This window comes from Suncus etruscus, chromosome 4 (genome assembly GCF_024139225.1).
Source record: "Suncus etruscus isolate mSunEtr1 chromosome 4, mSunEtr1.pri.cur, whole genome shotgun sequence".
Classification (NCBI taxonomy): domain Eukaryota; kingdom Metazoa; phylum Chordata; class Mammalia; order Eulipotyphla; family Soricidae; genus Suncus; species Suncus etruscus.
The window spans coordinates 9,807,259-9,830,730 of NC_064851.1; positions in this window are offsets into that span (position 1 = coordinate 9,807,259).

A 23,472-nucleotide genomic window follows, 5' to 3' on the forward strand; every position below is an offset into this window, starting at 1 on the left:
AATGGCCTGAAACTTGAAAGGGGGGGATCTAAACTTGGGTATTTGCAGGGGTTCCTTTAGTCTGGCTTAGTGGGTGAAGAAAACAGACAGGTGTCTTGACTGAGGAGATGTCTTGGATAGCAAGCAGTCATCTACAAGAGGGAGTCACTACCAGCCCCTGCTTGTAGTTAGAGATTTTGGAAGAAAGTTCCCAAATCTGGAATGTAGTATAGAATGTTCCAAAGCTTAAATGTTGGAAACTAAGTTTTGGGGTTTTATTATTATTATTATTATTATTATTATTATTATTATTAGATTTTTGGACCACACCCTGCAGCGCTCAGGGGTTACTTACTCCTGGCTCTGTGTTCAGAAGTCACTCCTGGCAGGCTCAGGAGACCTTATGGGATGCCAGGAATTGAACCCTGCTTCATCCAAGGTTGGCCACTTACAAGGTAAATGCCTTACCATTGTGCTAGCACTCCGGCCCCAGTATTTTTAAAACCTAAGCAAACACAGGCTTGGAAAACTAGTACAGGGGCACTTGTCTTGCAGGCAGTCAACCTGGATTTGATCTTCTGCACCTAATCTGAACCCTCAGTCCCACCGAGAGTGATCTCTAGGTGCAAAGCTAGGAGTGACTTCTAACTATATCTGGGAGTGTGCCAAAAATAAACAGAGGAACAAAAAACTTAAGCGACTATATTATTCATATAATTCATCTCTATCCTTAAAAATCTGTGGAAGAAACCCAAAGGACATGACCCAGTATGTAGCAAAATAGTAGGATCAGAAGGACCTCGATCTTTCTGCAGGGCCTCACAAGCAGTACTCAGGAGGGCCTAGAATTTACTTTTGGCAATGCTTCAAGGTCCAGTGGTGCTCAGGGTCACCAAGCTTATGCAAAATAGTGCCCTGAAGGTGATGCCAAGATAATGCCCAGAATGGAACTTGGGGTCAAGCACATGTCAGGCGTACATCCCAATCCTCTGAGCTATCTACCTGACCCCAGAGCTTGGATTCTCAATAAAGTGGCTGAACAAGAAGCCAATCCTAGCACTATCTCTCTTTTGCCTTGTTAAAAATGAATAAGATTTGAAAAGAGATATGCACGCTTGTGTTTCTCACTGCATTATTCACAACAACCAAGAGTTGGAAACAGTGTAAGTACTCATGGGTGGTTGAATGGGTAAAGAAGCTAGGATATGTACAGTTGATGGAACACATGCAGATATATTTACATATACACATTCACATAGATATACAGATGAAATTGTGCCATTTGTAACAATATTTGTAGACTTACATGACATTAGACTAAGTGGAAAAAATCAGATGGAGGAAAACAAACAGGGTATAATTCCATTCATACATGGGAGACAAAGAAATACACAGATGAATGAACAAAATGAAACTTAGACTATATGCACAAAATTATAATTTCCAGAAGCAAAGGGAGAGGTAAGTTGGTACATTAAGTAGAACAGGTTAATTTTATAATGATGGGACCAGACTTTTGGCTGTGCTCATCATATACTATTTAGACTTTTGAGTTTATAAAATTATATACCTAAAGATAATATGAAGCAGTGGTACTTCAATTTTTTAAATTTTTTTAAAAAATTGCCTACAGGGTTAATGGGTTTCCCATGATCCAATTTTCTTTTATTTGGAAAGGATTCTTTTTTTTTTACATTTGCATACACTTGTGAACAATTTTGATATCTTTATTTTTTGGAACTTTTTTCCTTTATTTAAACATCTTGATTACATATATGATTGTGATTAGGTTTCAGTCATGTAAAGAACATCCCCTTCACCAGTGCAACATTCCCACCACCAATGTCCCAAATCTCCCTCCATCTCACCCCACCCCCACCTGTACTCTAGACAGGCTTTCCAGTTCCCTCATTCATACACATGATATGGTAGTTCTCTGTGCAGTTATTTCTATAACTGCACTCACCACTCTTTGTGGTGAGCTTCATGAAGTGAGCTGGAAGTTCCAGCCCTCCTCTCATTGTCTCTGAGAATTGTGCAAAAATGACTTATTTTTCTTAAAACCCATAGATGAGTGAGACTATTCTGTGTGTGTCTCTCTCTCTCTCCCTCTGACTTATTTCACTCAGCATGATAGATTCCATGTACATCCATGTATAGGAAAATTTCATGACTTCATCTCTCCTGACAGCTGCATAATATCCCATTGTGTATATGTACCATAGTTTCTTTAGCCATTTGTCTGTTGAAGGGCATCTTGGTTGTTTCCAGAGCCTGACTATTGTGTATAGTGCTGCAATAAATATAGATGTGAGGAAGGGGGTTTTGTATTGTGTTCTTGTGTTCTTAGGGTATATCCCAAGGAGTGGAATAGCTGGGTCGAATGGGAGCTCAATTTTCAGATTTTGGAGGAATCTCCATATCACTTTCCATAGAGGTTGGACTAGAGGGCATTCCCACCAGCAGTGGATAAGAGTTCCTTTCTCTCCACATCCCAGCCAGCACTGATTGTTCTCATTCTTTGTGATGTGTGCCAATCTCTGTGGTGTGAGGTGGTATCACATCATTGTTTTGATTTGCATCTCCCTGATGATTAGTGAGGAGGAGCATTTTTTCATGTGCCTTTTGGCCATTTGTATTTCTTTTTTATCAAAGTGTCTGTTCATTTGTTCTCCCCATTTTTTGATGGGATTAGATGTTTTTTCTTGTAAAGTTCTGTCAGTGCCTTGTATATTTTGGAGATTAGCCCCTTATCTGATGGGTGTTGGGTGAATAGTTTCTCCCACTCGGTGGGTGACTCTTGTCTCCTGGGCACTATTTCTTTTGAGGTGCAGAAGCTTCTCAGTTTAATGTATTTCCATCTGTTGATCTCTGCTTTCACTTCTTTGGAAAGTGCAGTTTCCTCCTTGAAGATGCCTTTAGTCTCAATGTCATGGAGTGTTTTACCGACATGTTGTTCTATATACCTTATGGTATCAGGTCTGATATCAAGGTCTTTAATCCATTTGGATTTTACCTTCGTACATGATGTTAACCAGGGTCTATGTTCGCTTTTTTGCAAGTGGTTAACCAGTTCTGCCAGCACCACTTGTTGAAGAGGTTTTCCTTGCTCTACTTAGGATTTCTTGCTCCTTTGGCAAAATTTAGGTGCTTGTATGTCTGGGAGACAATATCTGAGAACTCAAGCCTATTCCACTGATCTGAGGGTCTGTCTTTATTCCAATACCATGCTGTTTTGATAACTATTGCTTTGTAGTACAGTATAAAGTTGGGGAAAGTAATGCCTCCCATTTTCCTTTTACCTAGGAGTGCTTTAGCTATTCAAGGGTGTTTATTGTTCCAGATGAGCTTCATAAGTGTTTGATCCACTTCTTTAAAGAATGTCATTGGTCTTTTTAAGGGGATCACATTAAATCTGTATAATGCTTTTGGGAGTATTGCCATTTTAATTATGTTAATCCTGCCAATCCATGAGCAGGGTATGTGTTCTATTTCCGTGTGTCCTCTCTTATTTTTTGGAGCAGGGCTTTATAGTTTTCTTTGTATAGGTTCTTCACGTCTTTGGTCAAGTTGACTCCAAGATATTTGAGTTTGTGTGGCACTATTGTGAATGTGATTGCCTTCTTGACTTCCTTCTCTTCCCTATCATTATTGGTGTATAAAAAGGCCATTGATTTCTGTGTGTTAGTTTTGTAGCCTGCCACCTCGCTATATAAGTCTATTGTTTCTAGAAGCTTTTTGGTAGAGTCTTTAGGGTTTTCCAAGTAGTATCATGTCATCTGCAAACAATGAGAGCTTGACTTCTTCCTTTCCTATCTGGATTACCTTGATATCTTTTTCTTGCCTGATCACTATAGCAAGAACTTCCAGTACTATGTTGAAGAGGAGTGGTGAGAGAGGATAGCCTTATCCTGTACCAGAATTTAGAGGAAATGCTTTTAGTTTTTCTCCATTGAGAATAATATTTGCCATTGGCTTGTGGTAGATGGCTTTAACTAGATTGAGAAAGATTCCTTTTATTCCCATCTTGCTGAGAGTTTTGATCAAGAATGGGTGTTGGACCTTATCAAATGCTTTCTCTGCATCTATTGATATGATCATGTGATTTTTATTTTTCTTCTTGTTGATGTTGTGTATGATGTTGATAGATTTACGGATGTTAAACCATCCTTGCATTCCTGGGATGAAACCTACTTGGTCGTAGTGTATGATCTTCTTGAAGATGCATTGGATCCTATTTGCCAGGATTTTGTTGAAGATCTTCGCATCTGCATTCATCAGGGATATTGGTCTGTAAATTTCTTTTTTGGCAGCATCTCTGTGTGGTTTTGGTATCAAGGTGATGTTGTCTTCATAAAAGCTGTTTGGGAGTGTTCCCATTTTTTCAATTTTATTGAAGAGCCTGGCTAGGATTGGTAGTAGCTCCTCTTGAAAGATTGGAAAAAATTCATTAGGAAATCCATCTGGGCCTGGGCTTTTCTTTTTGGGCAGATGTTTGATTACAGTTTTAATTTCCTCAGTAGTGATGTGGGTGTTAAATGTAGAATGTTATAAGTGTCCAAGAATTTTTCCATTTTTTCTAGGTTCTCATGTTTAGTAGCATAAAGTTTCTCAAAGTAATCTCTGATTACCGTTTGGATCTCTGCAATATATGTCGTGATCTCCTTTTCATTTCTAATACGGGTTATCAGATTTCTCTCTCTCTCTCTCTTTTTGTGAGTTTTGCCAATGGTCTATCAATCTTGTTTATTTTTTTTCAAAGAACCAACTTCTGCTTTTGTTGACCTTTCGATTGTTTTTTAGTTTTCCACTTCATTGAGTTCTGCTTTCAGCTTGTTATTTCCTCTGTCTCCCTATTTTTGGTTCCTTTCGTTGGTAATTTTCTAATTTTTTGAGCTGCGTCATTAAGTTATTCAGGTATGCCCCTTCTGCCTTCCTGATGTGTGCTTGTAGAGCTATAAATTTTCCGCTCAGGACCGCTTTTGCTGTGTCCCATAGATACTGGCAGTTTGTGTCTTCATTATCATTTGTTTCCAGGAAAGTTTTGATTTCCTTTTTGATTTCATCCTGGACCCACTGGTTGTTCAGTAGCAGGGTGTTTAATTTCCTATTGTTAAAGTTTTTTTCTGTGTGCCTTTGTAGTTCACATCTAATTTCAGAGCCTTCTGGTCAGCAAAGCTAGCCTGCAAGATTTCTATCCTCTTGATTTCATGGAGGTATGTTTTATGTGTCAGCATGTAGTCTATCCTGGAGAATGACCCATGTACATTGGAGAAGAATATGTATCCAGATTTTTTGGGATGGAGTGTCCTATATATATCTACTAGTCCTCTTTCTTCCATTACTCTTTTCAGGGCTAGTATGTTTTTGTTGGGTTTCAGTCTGGTTGACCTATCAAGTGTTGACAGGGCCGTGTTGAGGTCTCCCACAATTATTGTGTTATCATTGATTTCTTCTTTCAGAATTGTCAGTAATTGTATTAGATAATTTTCTGGTCTCTCATTGGGTGCATATATGTTTAATAGTCTGATTTCTTCTTGTTGCACATATCCCTTGGTTAGTACATAGTGTCCATCTTTGTTCCTTACCACTTTTCTGAGTATAAAGTTGGTGTCATCAGATATTACTATGACCACCTGAGCTTTTTTGAGGTTGTTGTTTGCTTGGATGATTTTCCTCCAGCCTTTGATTTTGAGTCTATATTTGTTCTGACTATTCAGATGTGTTTCTTGTAGGCAGCAGAAGGTTGGATTCTTCTTTTTGACCCATTGTGCCACTCTGTGTCTTTTAATTGGTGAATTTAGTCCATTGACATTGAGGAAGATGATTGTCATAGGATTTAATGTCACCTTTGTAGATAAGTTTGCTGTGTTTGTTGGTCTCTCTTGTCTTATAGTAGACCTATCAGTTTTTCCTTTAAGGCTAGTTTATCATCTGTGAAGTTTCTGAGCTGTTGTTTATCCATGAAGCTATGTATTCTTCCTTTAAACCTGAACGTGAGTCGGGCTGGGTGCAGTATTCTCGGTGAGGCTTTCATTTCATTCAGTCTTGTCACAATATCCCACCACTGTCTTCTGGCCTTGAGAGTTTCTTGTGACAAGTCTGCTGTAAGTCTTAGGGATACTCCTTTGAATGTAATTTCTCTTTTTGATCTTGCTGCTTTCAGTATTCTATCTCTATCTGTGGGATTTGTCATTGTAACGAGGATGTGTCTTGGGGTGTTTTTCTTTGGGTCTCTTTTAGCTGGTACTCTTCGGGCTTGCAGGATTTGATTGCATGTAGTCTTTAACTCTGGGAGTATCTCTTGGATGATATTTTTGACAGTTGATTATTCCTGAAGATCTCCTACTTGGGTCTCTGGGACTCCAGTGATTCTTATTTTGTTTCTGTTGAGTTTACAAAGACTTCTATTTTCATCTGTTCGCATTTCTTGAGTACTTTTTCCATTGCCTGTTCATTTGTCTTATGGTTCTTTTTCATTTTCTTCTGTTCTGTTGAGTTTTTCTGCATCACATCTTCCAGTACTTTGATTCTCTCCTCAGCTGCTGATATCCTGCTGGCGAGGCCATCTATTGAGGTTTTCAGTTGAGCTACCCTGTTTTTCAGATCTGTTATTTCAGTTTGGAGTTTTCTGATTTCTGTCTTTGTGTTCTGTTCAAATCGATCTATGCTTTCTCTGAGTTCTTCAAACATCTTCCATATTGCTATTTTAAGTTCCTTATCCGAGAGGTTAATCAGATGGTTGGAATTTATTAGGTCATCCGAGCTTTTGTCTTCATTCTCTGTGCATGGTGTTTGCCTGCGATGTTTCCCCATTGTCACGCTTATAGTGTGGTTTTTCCTGCATGTTGTGGTGGGGTTCATTGGTTAGAAAGAGTGCACGGCAGCACTTCTGCTGCCTCTAGTTGACAGTTTTTTGGGGGTGTGCTCCCTAGGTCTCTGAGGAGACCTTCAGGGATTCAGAAACACAGGCAGACAGGCGCAGAAGTTTCCCTTGAAGTCCTCAGAGAGAACAAAGGCACAGCAGGGCAGAGCCTCCGCAGGCCAGAGAGCTCAGTTTATTGGACGGCGACCCCCACAGCCAGAATTTACTCACTGGGCAGCTTCAAAATGCAGTTTTTTGGGGGTGCGCTCCCTAGGCCTCTGAGGAGACCTTCAGGGATTCAGAAACACAGGCAGACAGGAGCAGGAGAAGTTTTCTGGAATGGATTCTTATATATTTGTACATAAGAAGCAAGAGATCAGGACAAGTCTGGAGAAAGAAGTGGGGGTGGGTGGGAATCAAACAGTTACTTAAAATATATTGGTGTTCTCCCTCAATCATTTCACACACATCCACTGTAAAAGCAACACAATGTCAGCAGGTACTGGGTGAAGCAGCCAGAGTTTCAAAGATAAGTTAGAGACAACTTCATGGAGCTTTTAACCAGTTGGCATAAGCAGCTCAACTTCAGGAACCCAGAGGGAAGACAACTGGTTGACCAGGCAATGGGCCTAGGCTGCTTGTAGTGGCAATGGGAGTAGGATTTTATGCCAGGCATGATGAAGAAATAAATATGTACACCAGCCTTTGGCTGACTGCCATGAACATGGAGCATGAGAACCAGTGTCAAGGGCAGAGAGTTCAGACAGTGGCCCCAGGTCTTATTTATAACCCATTTTCATCTGGCTGCTATGTGGGCCTGACCTTGCTTCCATTTCCCTGCCACACTCTTGAATGATCAAAATCTGATATTTTGATTTGCAGTTCTCTGAAAGACTCCACGGTCTGAGACCAAGCAGGTGTGCAGTGCAGCATGCTTAGGAGAGAACCTGGGGAGACAGAACATCTCCCCTATGGGAGAGAAAGAAGCTGTCTAGATGTCACTTGACCTGACAGAGATAAGAAGGAGGCTGCTCTTCTTTTACTCTTCTGATATCACTCCTCCCTCCATCTCTCAACACACCCATTTGCTGTTCACACTAACTCCAGTGGTAGAGAAAAGTGGAAGCGGCTTCAACAATCTCAGGTAGTCAAGTTGATGAAAAGACAAGGCCATTGTGTCTTAACAAAAAGAACTTTCTTTCCTCCTGTTTCCAAAGTCTGTGCTTAAAAGTAGGAGGTGGGGCCAGTGGCACAAGGGAAGAAAAGAGAATTTCTTCCCATTGCCTTCTCCAAAGGCCCTTTCCAACAGATTCAAGAAGAGATATATTTGAAATTTTTTTCTTGGACCCAGATTTTCCCTATATGGTTGAGGAAGGACAGCAGTTAATTCATGAGAGCACAAAACATACTATTGCTCAGGAACCATATAAAGTTCAAAGACTCATGATATTCCAGAACTGGAATTGAACCAGCCTGCTAATTCCTCATCTCATGACCCAATTTTCTTTGTTAAATCTTTCCTTCATTCAGAAAACATTTCAATGTGCCAGAAAAATGACAAAAATAAAAACATAAAGAAGCAAAGACTATTGATCACACAGAGCTCACACATGAATGCCAAAGAAATACTCTACTTGTGATGGATCAGTAGATGACTTCTGGTCACCTCCAGAATTAGATTACCCCTTCCCAGGGTAGATATTTCTTCCATTAAGCCAAAATATCCATTTTAGTCTTTCACACATCTCCCTCATACCCATTAAACTACCAATAGTGAAAATGGAGAAATGGCTCAAGAACACAGCAAATTCATTGCATGTAGCCACACCTAACTCAACTTCTGGCAATGTCTGGTCCCCAGATCACCACCAGGAGTGAGCCCTAAACACTGTCAAGTGTGTGCCCCAAGAAAACAAACAACGCCTACTCATGTCCAGGGTGGATGCCCATATTAACCATATTAATGGATGCCATTTTTCCATTCTTCCAAATGATTCTGCAAGGATGATCAAATTTATTCCATTTTATAGGTGAGGAGTTGAATTATTGAGAGACTAAGATAGGGTTAAAGACATTTAATTTTAAGTGGAAGAGTCAAAAAGAACTTGAACCTGGATCCTTTCACCTAAAATCAGAATCACTGATTCAAGGTGATTGTTGGGTCCCATCTGGGCAGAAGTTCCAACCACTTTTCTCCCTAATTTGAAGATATATATATATATATATATATATATATATATATATATTGTTTTTTGGGTCACACCCGGCAGCACTCAGGGATTATTCCTGGCTCTATGCTCAGAAATCACTCCTGGCAGACTCAGGGGACCATATGGGATGCCAGAATTTGAACCACCATTTTTCTGCATGCAAGGCAAATGCCTTACCTCCATGCTATCTCTCCAGCCCCCAAATTCATACCTTTGAGTGGGGCAGGGAACATATGTGAAAAGTGTCCTGGGTGACACCAGAAATCTGGCTCTGTGCTCCGGAATGGGCCTCACAGTGCATGCGGGATTATATGTGGTGTCAGGGATTGAACTGTAGTTTAGCTGAATGTGAGATAAAAGGCTTCTCTCCTGTACTATCTCTCTAAGTCCTAAGAATCCCTTCTTGAAATGTTATAATCCCACTTCCCCCTTCCATACTGCTACTTCTGAATGAAGTAGCAGAAAGTACTTCTGCAGAAAGGAAAGGCCCTTGCTATCTTATTGCTAGAATTGGATCTCAGCTAGTCACTGGAATTGACTATAGGCCAAAGCCAATTGTCCAGGACCTTTAAAGTCTATGGGCCACAATTTTTGAGAAAATTCTATCATCATTCAGAAATATTCCTCGAGGAGAGGAGAAGAAGAAGAGGAAAGCTAGTGAGCCTGTGCTTTCTGAGACAGGCAATGAGTAAAAAAAGGGCTTAGTAAGCCCCCCTATTAAAATGCTCTTCTGGACAAAAACAGGCCTAGAAATACTCACTGTGGCTCCTTTCATTAAAATAGCTGATACTGTGGTGCAGGGGCTCAAACGCTGGGGTCTTCTTGCTCAGTTCCCTTCTTTTACAGCTATGAAAACTGAGACCCAGAAGGGGGCACATGTGGGTTTAAAGTAAGAACTATAGGTAGAGGAGTTAGGAGAGGGTTTGGACTTTGTAAAGAATCTTAGCACTGTGTGGGCTAACAACCAGGGGATGGTTGAGACAGGGACCTGGACCATGGAGCTTCAGGCCTCAGTGGCTATCAGGGGCAGAGTCACTGGTCAGAATGTTCTGAAATGACTCATGTCAAACTGTGTGTTCTAAAGAAAGTTTCTTAATTCAGTATGCTCTTCACTCAGTATGTTTAGACCAGGGGTCTTCAAACGTTTTTAAAGTGGGGGCCGGATTACGGTCCCTTAGAGAGCTGGAGGGCCGGACTATATGAGCTACTAATTCCTACTCACACTGCACATATCTTATAGAAATAAAATAAAAACCATTTATAAATAAACAGATCACGCACCAGTATTTCAATGGGAACTGTGGGCCTGCTTTTGGCTAATGAGATGGTCAATGTCCGGTTCCATATTTGTCACTGCCAGCCGTAACAAGTGATGCAAGTGGGCATCAGTTAATCTTGATCTGATTGGAGATTTCAGATGTTTCATTCTTGAAAAAGTCTGTTCACAGGCATAAGTGCTACCAAAGATGGTGACCATTTTGAGTGCATGGTTCCTGATATTTGGATATACACTGAGTATATATGCTGGCAGGTATCTTGGCAATCAAACAGCACTCACTGCTGGTGGGCCGGATCAGACTCCTCTGCGGGCTGCATGTGGCCCGCGGGCCGTAGTTTGAAGACCCCTGGTTTAGACCATGCTGGAGGAAGGAAAGAAAAGTGAAAGACAATCCTTCACATCTGCCTCTCACCTTCTTCTCTCTTTTTTTTAATTTTTTTAAAATTTTATTGTGACCAAAGTGCATTACAAATCTTTCACTGCATCATTTATGGTACATAGTGACAATGAATGAGGGGCATTCCCACCACCAGTGCTGTCCTCCCTTCGCCCCTGTTTCCAGTATGCATCCCATATCTCCCTCTTCTACCCCCCAGCATGCTAGTGCAACTGGTCTCCACTTTACAGCTTGTTGTAGATTGAGCATCCATTCCACCATCATTGGAGATAAAAAGGATAAGAAAAAAGGGAGAAAAAAATTTGGTGACAACTACCAAAGAAAAGAAAGAAGAGAGAGAAAAAAAAGAAAGAAAAATGGAAGAAAAAAGAAAGAAAATGGACCTGGCAAATAAAAATAAAAATAAATCTCTAAATAATAACCACAAGCGTGAAAAAGAAAGAGAAAAGTGGAAGGAAAAAAGAGAAGGAAAATAAAGTAAAAAACTAACAAATCGAAACAAAACAAGAGAAAGTATGGGTGCTGGAGTGGTAGGGTTTGGTGTTCCCCCCACTTTTTTTTTTTATTTTTGCATAGGCACAGTAAGCATTGGGGAAGAAAGGGAATTCCTGTGGCCTAAGAGGTTCAGGGTTCACCTTCTCAATGGTGTTCTCTTGCCCACTCTCTCTCCCTCTCTCTCTCTCTCTCCCTCTCTCTCTCCCCTCTCTCTCCCTCACTCTCCCTCTCTCTCCTCTCTCTCTCTCTCTCTCTCTCTCTCTCTCTCTCTCTCTCTCTCTCTCTCTCTCTCTCTCTCTCTCTTTCATTACTGAAAATATCATAGAAGCAAGCCCTGGTGGGCCGATCTTTCCTCTTGAATCTCCCGATGCGATTTTTAATCCTGCTAACTGGATCTTTGAGTAGGTGTGATATTGCTTCCACGATCCTAACTGTATACAGCTAATAAGCTACTCATCCTCTGAAACCCAGCTACCTTCCCTGCAGACTCATCTGCTATCTCTGGGAATGGATTGCCCCAGTCCTAGTGCTTCTGCAGGATTTTCATTGCTGTTCTTACCTTCTCTTTCACTTATCAGACTGAAGCCCCTGCCTGCCACCGATGATTAGCTAAGGATTTATCTTCTCCTCAAAACCTACAGCACTGAGCAGAGATTGGCAGCTAGCAGGTACTTAAGAGAGCTATTGAATGAATGGCCATAATATGCCCAATCCTTGAACCCAAGATTTACCCATCTAAAATAAATAGGATTAGACTTCCAGAAGCTATTTCACATCTAATGCTGTGTGCCATTCAGAGACCCAGAGCTAACGCATTGAAAAAGACAAAAGAGAAGCAGCAAGAACAGAAATAAAGAAACAAGCTATTTTTGACTGTGATGAGTATCATGAAGGAAATCATTCAGAGAGGAGAGAAAGATGTAAAATTCACTGAGGATTTTCAAGGGACCAGTGTGACCTCATGGAAGAGGTCACATCTGAGCTAAAATCTGCATGCCCAGAAGGAACCAAAGAGAGAGAGGAAAAAAAAAAAAGGCCAAGTTGCATGCACCAGGAATGCTTTTAGGATAGACTCATCATGTTGGACTCGTGCAATGCTGGGGGTCCAATCCAGGGCCTCAAGCATGCAAAGAAGTCATGACCCTTACCATAGAGTCCCATTGCTAGCTCTAACAAAGTTTCAACAAAACAGTAACTGCCTTTCATTTAGGGGTGATCAGGGTCAAATTCTTTTTTGTTTGTTTTTGTTTTTTATTTGTTTTTGTTTTCTTGTTTGTTTGTTTTTGGGGCCATACCCTGTGATGCTCATGGGTTACTCCTGGCTATGAGCTCAAAATTCACTCCTGCTTGGGAGACTATATGAGACACCAATGATTGAACCCAGATCCGTCCTGAGTCAGCCACATGCAAGGCAAATGCCCTACTGCTGTGCTATCACTCCAGCTTCTCTTTTTTTTTTAATTAATATATTTATTTAAGCACTATGATTACAAATATATTTGTATTTTGGTTTCACTCATAAAAAAAGTACACCCCCTTCATCAATGCTCCCTATCTCTCTCCTCCCTCACCCCCTGCCTGTCTTTGAGAAATACAAATAACCAAAAAGCACATGAAAAAAAATGGTCCACACCACTAATCATCAGGGAGATACAAATCAAAAGGTACCATCTCATGCCACAGAGACTGGCACATATCATAAAGAACAAGAACAATCAGTGCTGGTGGGGATATGAAGAGAAGGGAACTCTCATTGACTACTGGTGGGAATGCCATCTAGTCTAGCCTTTATGTAAAACAATATTGAGATTCCTCAATATTCTGGAAATTGGGGCCAGAGCGGTGGTGTATTGGTAGGGCATTTGCCTTGCATGTGGCTGACCTATGATGGACCACAGTTCGATCCCCACATGGTCCCCCAAGCCAGGAGCTATTTCTGAGCTCATAGCCAGGAATAATCCCTGAGTGTCATCTGGTGTGGTTCAAAAAACCAAAAACAACAACAAAGAAAAAAAAACCTGGAAATTGAGCTCCCATATGAACAGCTATACCACTCCTAGGGATATACCCTAGGAGTATAAAAACACAATACAAATATGCCTTCTGAACAATAGCCAGAATCTGGAAACAACCCAGATGCCCAACAACAGATGAGTGGCAAAAGAAACTGTGGTACATGTACACAATGGAATACTATGTGGCTGTTAGGGAAAAATGAAGTCATAAAATTTTCTTAAACATGCAGGTTGATCATTCCAACTGGAGTCAGAAGAAAGGGATTTTGACATCCTAGCAGAAATGGAAAAATATGTTAGGTAGCCTTTGCATGAAATTCAAAGTTAAGTTAATTTTTGCCTCTTCAGTATACACCAGTGGTGATGTGGTGGAGGCAGGAGAATATACCATGAACAGAAGAGCAGGGGTATTTGTTGTGGTGGTTCTCAAGCTGCTATACTATTATGTATGTATGTATGTATGTATGTATGTATGTATGTATATATACATATATAAGTATATACTTATATATATACATATATATATGTCCCAACTTATTTCATAGAGAGGACCCCTCCGTAGTTCTCTCTTCACAATCAGCCAAGGGACTCATGTATAAAGTCTACTCAGCACAAGCAACCTTATTTCTATTCTCCAACCTACCTTTGCTTTCCTTTTGCATCCTGGCCTCCTCAAGCTCTGTCTGAGCCTGGAAGTCATGATTATTAATTTCTCCAGAAAAACATGATTTGTGGAAAGTTGGCTTACTTATTATTTTTTAAGCATCCTTTATTCCAGGCAAGCATTACTTGGGGCATGATAATGGCTTCCATGGAGCACTATAGCCACTTGGGGATGGTAACGCTCTCTATGAATCAACAATGTTGGGAAGGGTACACTGACACTTTAATGAGGGGCTGATTGGGAAGGGAGTTTGCATTTCGGAGGGAAGTGATATAAAGCTACTTGCATGCCTCTTGGTCCTGTGGTTGATATCAGAGCCCTTGGAGGAGCTGAGAGCTTCGTGCCTAAATGAGCCTATTGTAGAACAAACACCATTACATCCTAATCTGGGCTAGGACATTGATTTCTCACACTTTGTTTTCATGATGTAAATGATAGATGAGGATAAGAGCTGGCTTTAGCAGAATCTCAAAATGGGAAGTGCACCCCTTCTCCCCTCCCACTACATCTGTGCCCATTTGGCAGGGGGATACCCAGAAGGTATTTACTCATGCATACAAAATGTATGTATTGAATGTCTACAAATTATCTGGGGTTCCAGCCATGAGAAAGAGGCACGATGCCTACAATTCACATTCTAGCAGGGAAGGCAAGAGTGAAATAACAAATAAAATGATTGCATAGCATCATGTAATAAGAAAAACATAGCTGATTGCTGTGGAGTGACTGTAGGGCAAGGTCTAGCAAATATTTTCTCTAGAGAGGAAGAGTGCAAATGTTTTTGGCTTTGGGAGCCATCTGGTCTCTGTCACAACTACTCAACTCACCTGCTGTGGGAGGTAAGCAATTCTACGTGATATGCAAAGAAGCTAGAAAGGAAATGTTCTTTCCAGAAACAGGTGGCACACCCATCGAAGACCATCTGATGACTTCAAAAGAAGTAGGGGAGGAATATTTAATAGAGTGCACTGAAGAACTGAGGGCTGGAAGAAGAGAAGGAACAAGTCCTTTGAAAATAAATTATAAAAAGTCATTCCAGAAAAGAATCCTTCTGGGTCCAAGATCAGAGTCTGAACCAAGGGGAAAAAATACATGTACCCATGTGAGCAAATGCAATAGAAAGGAGAGAGGATAAGAAGGACCAATTCAAGAGACAGCCTGAGAACAAGATGTGATGGGCCTTATGGATCAATAGAGAGGCTTAGGACATAGGTGTTCAATTCAAAATAACTCTTGGGGCCAGCTATAGTCCAGAGCTTATGGCATTTGTCTTTCATGAGGCATATCCCACAACTCTATATGGTTCCCCTGGCAATCATTCATTGCCAGGAATGATTCCTAAGCACAGGTCCAGGAATAAACCCTGGACTCTTCAGGTTAAACAAAAAGAATGACACTGAGGGCTGGAGAGATACTATAGAGCAGGGGTCCTCAAACTATGGTCCACAGGTCACATACAGTGCTACCAAGGACATTTATCTGATCTGCAGGGTGTTTTTACCACTGCTGCCTGTCCTGCTTAACAGTCAACTTGTCCCAGGCCCTCAGTGAGCATGTGTGGGATGTGCACCAACTCTACTCCTTCTCTCTGTGTCCCAACTCCTCCTCTCAGCATCAGGCAGGTTTCTCAAACTACAGCCCATGGGCCACTATTGTTCATAGTTTTGTTTTTCTAAACTTTAGTCTGGTCCTCTAATGGTCTGAAGGACAGTGAACTGTCTCTCAAACTTTAAAAAGTTTAAGGGCCCCTGATAGAGGTTAAGATGCATATGTTTTGTGCATGATGTGATCCCTTGTACCATCTTATTTCCTAAAAAAGATACCAGATGCAGACCTGGAGACTCCTGACAACTGCTTGGAAGAGGGGTTTTGCATCTTCATTAAACCATCTGGTATGGTTAACCAAGAAGCTCCAGGAGAAGCTCCAGACCCCTTGAGCACTAAATGAAAGGAAGGTATTCCCTCAAAGAGAGAGAGAGAGAGAGAGAGAGAGAGAGAGAGAGAGAGAATCTTATCAAAAATATTTTAGGAGATAAGAGCTCATAATCTTTGTCATCTTTTTGTGTGCCAGTTCTAGCCATACAAATCTCTGCCCATTTCAATTTTATAAATTAGAGTTCAACCCTGTCTCCTCTTATGGGGCTTGCTTATGCCTAAATCTCATCTCTATATTCTGGTGCCTTATAAGGGGGACTTGACTATGTCAGATGCTGACAAGTAAAGACATAGAGTCATGAGGTAAATTCTCAAATATTTTAATTATTTTCTTTCCAGATATATCCTCATTCAAAGAACTATTTCTCAAAGTATTGATTTATCCAAATAACACTGAAGAAATGTGCTGTGTGCCTCTTCTATACAGAAACTATGAGAGCCAAAGAGAGATCCCTCAGTCTAACTCATGTTAGTTAACTAGCATTAGCTGCAATTAGCTTGGCTGTTTTGACACTAATATTTTGTGATTAACACACAACCTATTGTATTCAGACAAACCAAAATGAGTATGTAAGGTAAGGGACTACCATAACAAAACCTTTAACTAGATGACATCAACCTGGCACTTGGTGATTCTAGTGTTATAAATCCAGGAACACAGCAAAACTGGATCAAAGGACTCCTAGAGAGTTATTCTCTGGCATGTTGACACATGGGAACTCCTAAAAGCTAACTCTGATCTCTAGAAGCTCACACTCTATAAAGCACCATCAAGTAAGCAAGTCAATGCGTTGTGTTGTATAACAGATACCATAATTGGGCTGTGAAAATGCCAAAGGAATCAGAGAAAGTAGCATGATTTACTGGTCCACTGAACTTTCCAGGAAGAGATGAATTGACAAAATCAAAGTTGGTAGATTATGGAGGTTATTCTCTACTATATTCCTAGAATCCTACCAGGAATTTTGAGTAGGGAGCCTCATGGACTTGGTGGAAGAATATTGATACTTAGGTCATGTGTCTGTTGTGTGGTGATATCCATTGAAAAGGTATGAAATGGAATCCCCAAAACCAATAGAGTCTGAAAAACAATAAATGCAATAAACTAACATCGACTCGATTGTAAGTTTTTTTATTTTCTAATTTAAGGTAAAAACATTAAAACTTAGTTTTGGTCTTAGTTCTGTTTCTGAGTTTTATTTTTAGTTTTGGAGAACTTGGAGTGTGGATATTATGGATAGGGAGTTTGGAAACCATATATGTCAGTGTTCAGGTTATACTGATAATACTTGGAAAAAAGCATCAATAAAAGAGAGCAACAATGCAGTTATGACCAAATACAACCTTTTTGCGGGTCATAGGCCAGTTGGCAGCCCCCACTTTTCACAACCTGCTAACAGCAGCAATCAGAAGGCAACAGAAGTTTCCGGAAGAAAAGTACAAGTCCATAGTCGTTCATTATTCATCATCTAGAAATTTTTAAAACTGACAGCCGAAGGCTTTTCCATGAGGTTGGCACCAGCTCATTTGGCAGCCAGCAGTGACAGAGCCTTCGTGAGGCTATTTATAGTCCTTATCTGTCCTTTTTCATGTGAATATTCATACAGCTCACTTGTGTGTGTTGGATTAGGGGTGCTGCCCCAGAGCACACTGATAAACCCATCCAGCATGCTGCCTCTTGTTCCTCATTCCAAAAAGTTCTGATTAAGGGTGATGGGGGAAACAGTCAAAGTGTTGCATAAAGGATTATGGATCTCCAATACAAGCTGCTTCATAATCTTTCTGCAGAAAACTGGTTAGGTGGGCGAAGATAAGCTAAAGAAAAAAGAAGGAAGCAAGGGGCATTCTAGGGGTGATAAAGTGTGTGAGTTGCATCCAAGATAGAAATAGGGCTGGAGGTGGTGGGAATGCTGCTTCCTGAGAGATCAATACAACACGGTGCCTGATTGGAGGTGGGAGGGAATAAAGGAAAGAATCCAGAATGTCTCCTGCTTCTAGATGGTAAGAGTGGGCAGCTGGTGAGCCATACACCACCAGAGAAAATCAAGAGTGATTAGAACAAAAGCGGACAATTAGAAATGCCAGTTTGGACTCCAGTCTATGAGATCCTTCTGCTCCTTGTTGAAGGAAGTGAGATGTTGAAAGGATGGATCTGAAGTTGAGGAGAAAAGCTGATGGTAAGGGTGCAAATTTGGAAGGTATTTGCATAGATTATATGCAAGCCTTAATAAGCAAAAAATATGAAATCATTTCCCACAGGGTTCTTAATAATAAAATTGATTTAAGTCACTGGTTTTATTTAAGGTGAACCCTTCTCCAACTTCCTTTTTTCCTAAACTCTTCTTTTAATATATAAAAGCCCATCTGGATTACTAAACCTTTCCCCTCCAGGGTTTGGGGGAATTGGTTGGAATAAAGAGGAGTATGGCTTTGGGCAGAGAGGCAACATATGGAAGAGAAAGGCCATCAGAAAAAGTAGACCAATTCCAATAAATCTTGTGTTGACTGGCCTGGTATTATTTTTCTGTCGATACCCTGCTTCATCAGACCTGTCTGCCTAAAAGGTTAGAAACACGGTCCCTGGGGCGGTCTCACCCAACTCGTGGATTTTTTTTTTTTTACAGTTTTTTACAGTGACTCCTAAATTCACTTTTTAAAAAGAAAGTAGAGGGATAGATGAGGTCCAGAAGGAAAGACTTGTGCATATCGAAGTAGAGAAGAACTGAGTGACTTGTTTTTGCAAGCCAAGAAAAACCCAAGGATTACCAAGGATTTCCTGAGCCACCAGAAGGTAGGATACAGATGTGAAACTAATCTCTCCCACATTCCTCAGAAGGATCCAACCCTACTAACACTTTAATTTTGGACATCTGCCTCTAGAACTCTGAGAGAACAAGTTTCTGTAGTTTTAAATAACCCAGGGCATGCTAATTTGTGACACAGTCCTAGAAAATGAACCCATGAACTCAGAAGGCTTTAGTTATACAAAGCCTTGTCAGTACTAGAATGAGGTGGAGAAGGAAAGAGGCAGATACAAGGACAGAGACCACCTAACTCTAGCATGGACAGGAACCATTCCATGGCTGAGGATAGGGAGACAGAGAGGTAAGAGAAAAATATGGAACAGTAAAAGTTCAAAAAGTCATATGCATAAGAAAGATGTATTCTAAAGTATCAAATTTTTCAGGGAAGATAAAGAATTTAGACTGAAAAAAAGGATTCTAATAATTAGATCAATTGCTCATCTAATTTAGAGTTAGGACAATTTTTGTACACTACAAGTAATATGTGTTTGTAATTTTTACAAGTAGAATGTAAAATCAAAAGGGACATCTTTCCATAAGTTTGGCAATAGCAAAGGGAAGAAAGTATGAAAGTAGAATTTGGAATATATATATATATATATATATATAGTAAGGTAAAAGCAAGTTTAGAATATAGTAATTAAGGCCTAGCAATAACTTAATGCTTAAGCCAGACACCTGTTCAAGTTAAACTTTTGCTTAAGTCAAACTTTTGCTGGACTCTTTCTAAAGTTCTGTTATTTGTCCAAGCCCCCCTTATCATAAGGTGTGTGATGTGCCAACAGAATGTTCCTGACACAGGATGGTTTTCCCTTATCATAAGATATCTAATATGCCAACAAAATATTTATGACATAAGACAATCCCACCCAAACCAACCGATCAAACCTCTGGCAAGATGAGCAACTTGCGTCAGCAAAGCTAGAAGAATTCGATAACAAAGTTATTCCAAAAACCCCCTGAAACCACCCTGGAACCCTGAGCTGTATTAGGAGAAAAAAGTTAAATTGAACTCTTGATTGGACATTGCCTCCCCCCTGCCCTATAAGCCCAAACCCTATAAAAACCCTCTTGTTTTGATGTTCAGGGCTCTGGTCCTCAGTCGGAAGCCCTGACTAGTCAGTCAATAAACTTGCCCTTGCTAATTGCATTCTTGGAGTTGTCCGGGTCTCTAATTGAGTGGCTGACCAACATGGACTCTTCCAGTAGCCCTGATGGCAATGTGAAATGGTATAGAGTCAAGTAAAAGAATTTATAGGAGGAAAATATCAACATCTACAAACCAATTATCGGAACTGGTGACAAGCAAGGCTGTCAATGTACAAACAGCAAAGAAAACAAAGAGTGAAAACCATCTAACAGACATCTCAGGACAAAATGGAAGGGTCCTGGGTTCCTGAATCACCAACCTAGGGAAAAGACTCCACAGGAAAATCTGTGTACTGACTATCCTATGGGCAGGAAGTAAAGATTACCACAAATGACTGGAATATGTGAGGTTATTTAGCATCTAGGTTACTCTAATACTAGCTTAAGAGTATAAGTATGCGGATCTCCTGGCTGACTTCTTGCCATCTACCACAGAGTCAACTCCTAGCAGATTAAATATTAATTGTCTGCCAGTCCCTGGTATCAATCTCACCTAGATAATACTTCTTTCATGCATTCAGCACAAGAATATTAATTGCCTACTATTAGGGGAAGGAGGAAGAGATAGGTAAAGGAGAAAGAGAAAGAGATGACAGGAGAAAGGACAACAGGAGTTGTCTAACAGAGTTTGAAAAAAAACAACACAAATATAGAAAAAGAGAGACTGGCTCAATCGTACAAGGTCTCTAAGGAATCTTTTGTGTTCTATTCCAATAATCAGGCAGTAGTGTCTCACTGTGCCCAGACTCTCAGACAGGCAGAAATCACATCTCTTCCCAGAATCCTTCATCTCCCTTGCAGACCTGCCCCTGTGCTCTGGGATCAGACCCTGCCTGCTGTCTCCACCCCTTCAGTTTCGCCCCTCAGAACTGTTTTCACCCTGGGCACTGAGCAGCCAGACTGCAAGAAGCAAGTGCCAAGGAGAAGCCAGGCAAAGGAAGTGGCTTTTTTCCTGAGGGTGACTCTCTGCTAAGAAAATAAAGTTCATAGTTACCGAGGGGAGCAGCAGCACCCACGAGGCAGTGAGCACTGAGTCTATATTTGAGCTGAAAAACATGCAGACAGGCGGGCGGGAGCCCCAACACAACTGCTGATGCCTTATGGGATGGCAAATGAGTCATTTGGCCTCCTGGAGTTCCAGGCAGCTCCTCTAGCTCTGAAAAGGATCCCTCCCTCCTTCTAGAAGCCTGTAATGATAGCACAAGGCCTGAGAGGGACACAGAGCAAGACTGTCAACAATTACAACAAACTAGAACACATTCACTCCATCCTAGCCTCACATCCTCCCTATCTTCCAGGATGGAGGGGGCATGGCCAATTCTATTTTACAAATGAGGACACCATGGCCTGGGTGGGGACGTGGTTGGGGACTGAGCTTTTGTGTCTACCTTAGACTTGCAAACGCCATTTTCAAAAAATATCATTATTCCCCTGCTTTAATCTATGCGTGACTGTACATACAGTTCAAGCCCCTTCCTAAGTCCAACAAAGGCTTATATTGGGAAATTCTTGCACCATATGTAAATATGGTAAATATTTAGTAAATAAAGTTTACCTGAACTCAGCCAGGCTCACCATTTGCCTATAGTCCAGTTCACCCTGCTACCGAATCTCCATTGCAGGAGGTGAATAGTAGTTTTAAGAACTAGCCAGCAAAGCTAAAATTACTTCCTCTTTGGTCCTTTGCAATTTCAATTTGCTGTCCCTGTTCTTCAGATCAATGAACCTACCTTATTTTCTCCTCTGCTCTCCCTGATTTTTCACTTCCCCAAACAATCCTAGTTTTACCTGTTCTGCAATCTTTCTCTGCTAATCTCTCTTGCAAAAAATAATCCCATGCCTGAATCCTACCTACAAATGTCCTTTTTTTTCATCTTAAAGGTGGGATCCAAGGCTTCCACTTCTGAGAAGACTTCTAGAACCTCTCCAGACCTCTCTGAATCACCTACTAAGCAATTTCTTTGTATCCACTCGGCAAAGGGACCCAGGGGAAAAAGGCTGTCCAACTGTCTCAGAAACAAATTCCTGGCAGAGAGCAAAACAGAGAAGTCCTGCTTTGAGAGCAAATGCTAAATGGATCACTGCATCAAAAGATTAACAAGTAAATCAAAAGTAGTCTCCATCAACATCAGGGTTCTGGACTCATACTTAGTTTTATGTTCAGCCTCGACACAATTGACCTTTAGGCAAGAATAATTTTTTTGTAGCGGATGAGCGAGTTCTCATTATAGAATGTGCATTATAGAATGTGGACAGTTTCCCCATCTCTGGTGACAATAACCAGATTGTGTTCCCAGATATCGTCAAGTCCCCTTTGCCCCTTGCTTTGGAGAGAAGTGAATGGCTTCCAGTTGGGGATCACAGGTCTGGATGGTTTAAAGCGATCCTTGGGGCTTCAAACACTGCAATGAATTTTGAACAGAAGACCAAGGCTTTGCCAGATGTTTAATTAATTATAAGTGCACCTTCCAGTGACCTCTGCTTTGGGGCAGCTCCTTGATGCTTTGATGAAATGGATTCTCGAAAGACGTTGTCAGCACTGTTTTGCAAATAAAAGTCCCATGACAGAAATCACTTTTATGGGGTTTTTTGTTTTTTTGTTTGTTTGTTTTTATAAGGAATGATTAACAACTGGGAAGCCAGAATGGAGGGGACTACAAGTTATTACCACATTCTGGGCTGACATCAACATAAAAAAAAGATGTTTTTGCATTTCAGGGAGGGGCAGGCCTGGCAGGGTGATTCGAGGATGAGTGGGAGAAGGTGACCTGGACAAAAATGCCAAAGGACTCTCTTGGGGATTTGGGCATTTATGGAGAATCAGAATTATTAATGTGAGTGTTTGGTTAAGTCTTTTTTTCCATGACAAGAAGAAAAATGGATACAAACAGAGATGGAGCAAATGCACCGACTGGCAAGGGCTGCCCGCGATCTCTGGGGTACGTGGATGAAGGGAGGATGAGGAGAGTCATTTAGTGATCTTGTTTTCGACAAGGAAAATGCTGAGTGTGGGGAGCCTGCTCCTGCTGCAATCTGGCTGCTGCCTTTGATGGAGAGGCTGGTCAATGTATTTTGCTGGGTTCCTGGGAATGGAGTCTATTTTAATAGCTCTGCTCCCCAGGGGGGCATCACTTAATGTGCCACCCAGCTGATCCAGCCCTGCCAGTCCAGAAGGACAGCTGTCCTCCAACAGATGACCCCTGGGGGCAAAGGGACCATGAAGTCAGCAAAGAGAAAGGGTTCAGGCCATAAGAAGCTGTCCTGATGTCTATGCAGGATTTTCTGATGAAAAGGGGGAAAACAGTGGAACTCAGAACGCAGAAACAATGCCTGGGGAGGTAAGTAAATTGTGCTCAGGCTGACTTCCCAGGTGTCTTTTGCACCCTTCTGACAACCCCCAGGGACTAATCCTGCTTCCCTCTCCTCTCTGCTTTCAGACTTGATATTCAGTTAGAATGCAGTTCTGGCCCCCCCCCCCCATTTGTATTAGACGAAAACAAGCCTTTTATTCTTAGGGAAGCCATTCTGGGAAATTGACAGGGATGCAAGGAAATAACACAAGGAAAAAGATTATTCAAGTCTGTAGTGGCTCTTATTTATCTAGCATCTATCTATTCCATCTCCTCCAGTTATGATCCTCATTCTGGAGGGAGGATCAACCCCCACCTTTATGTCTCACT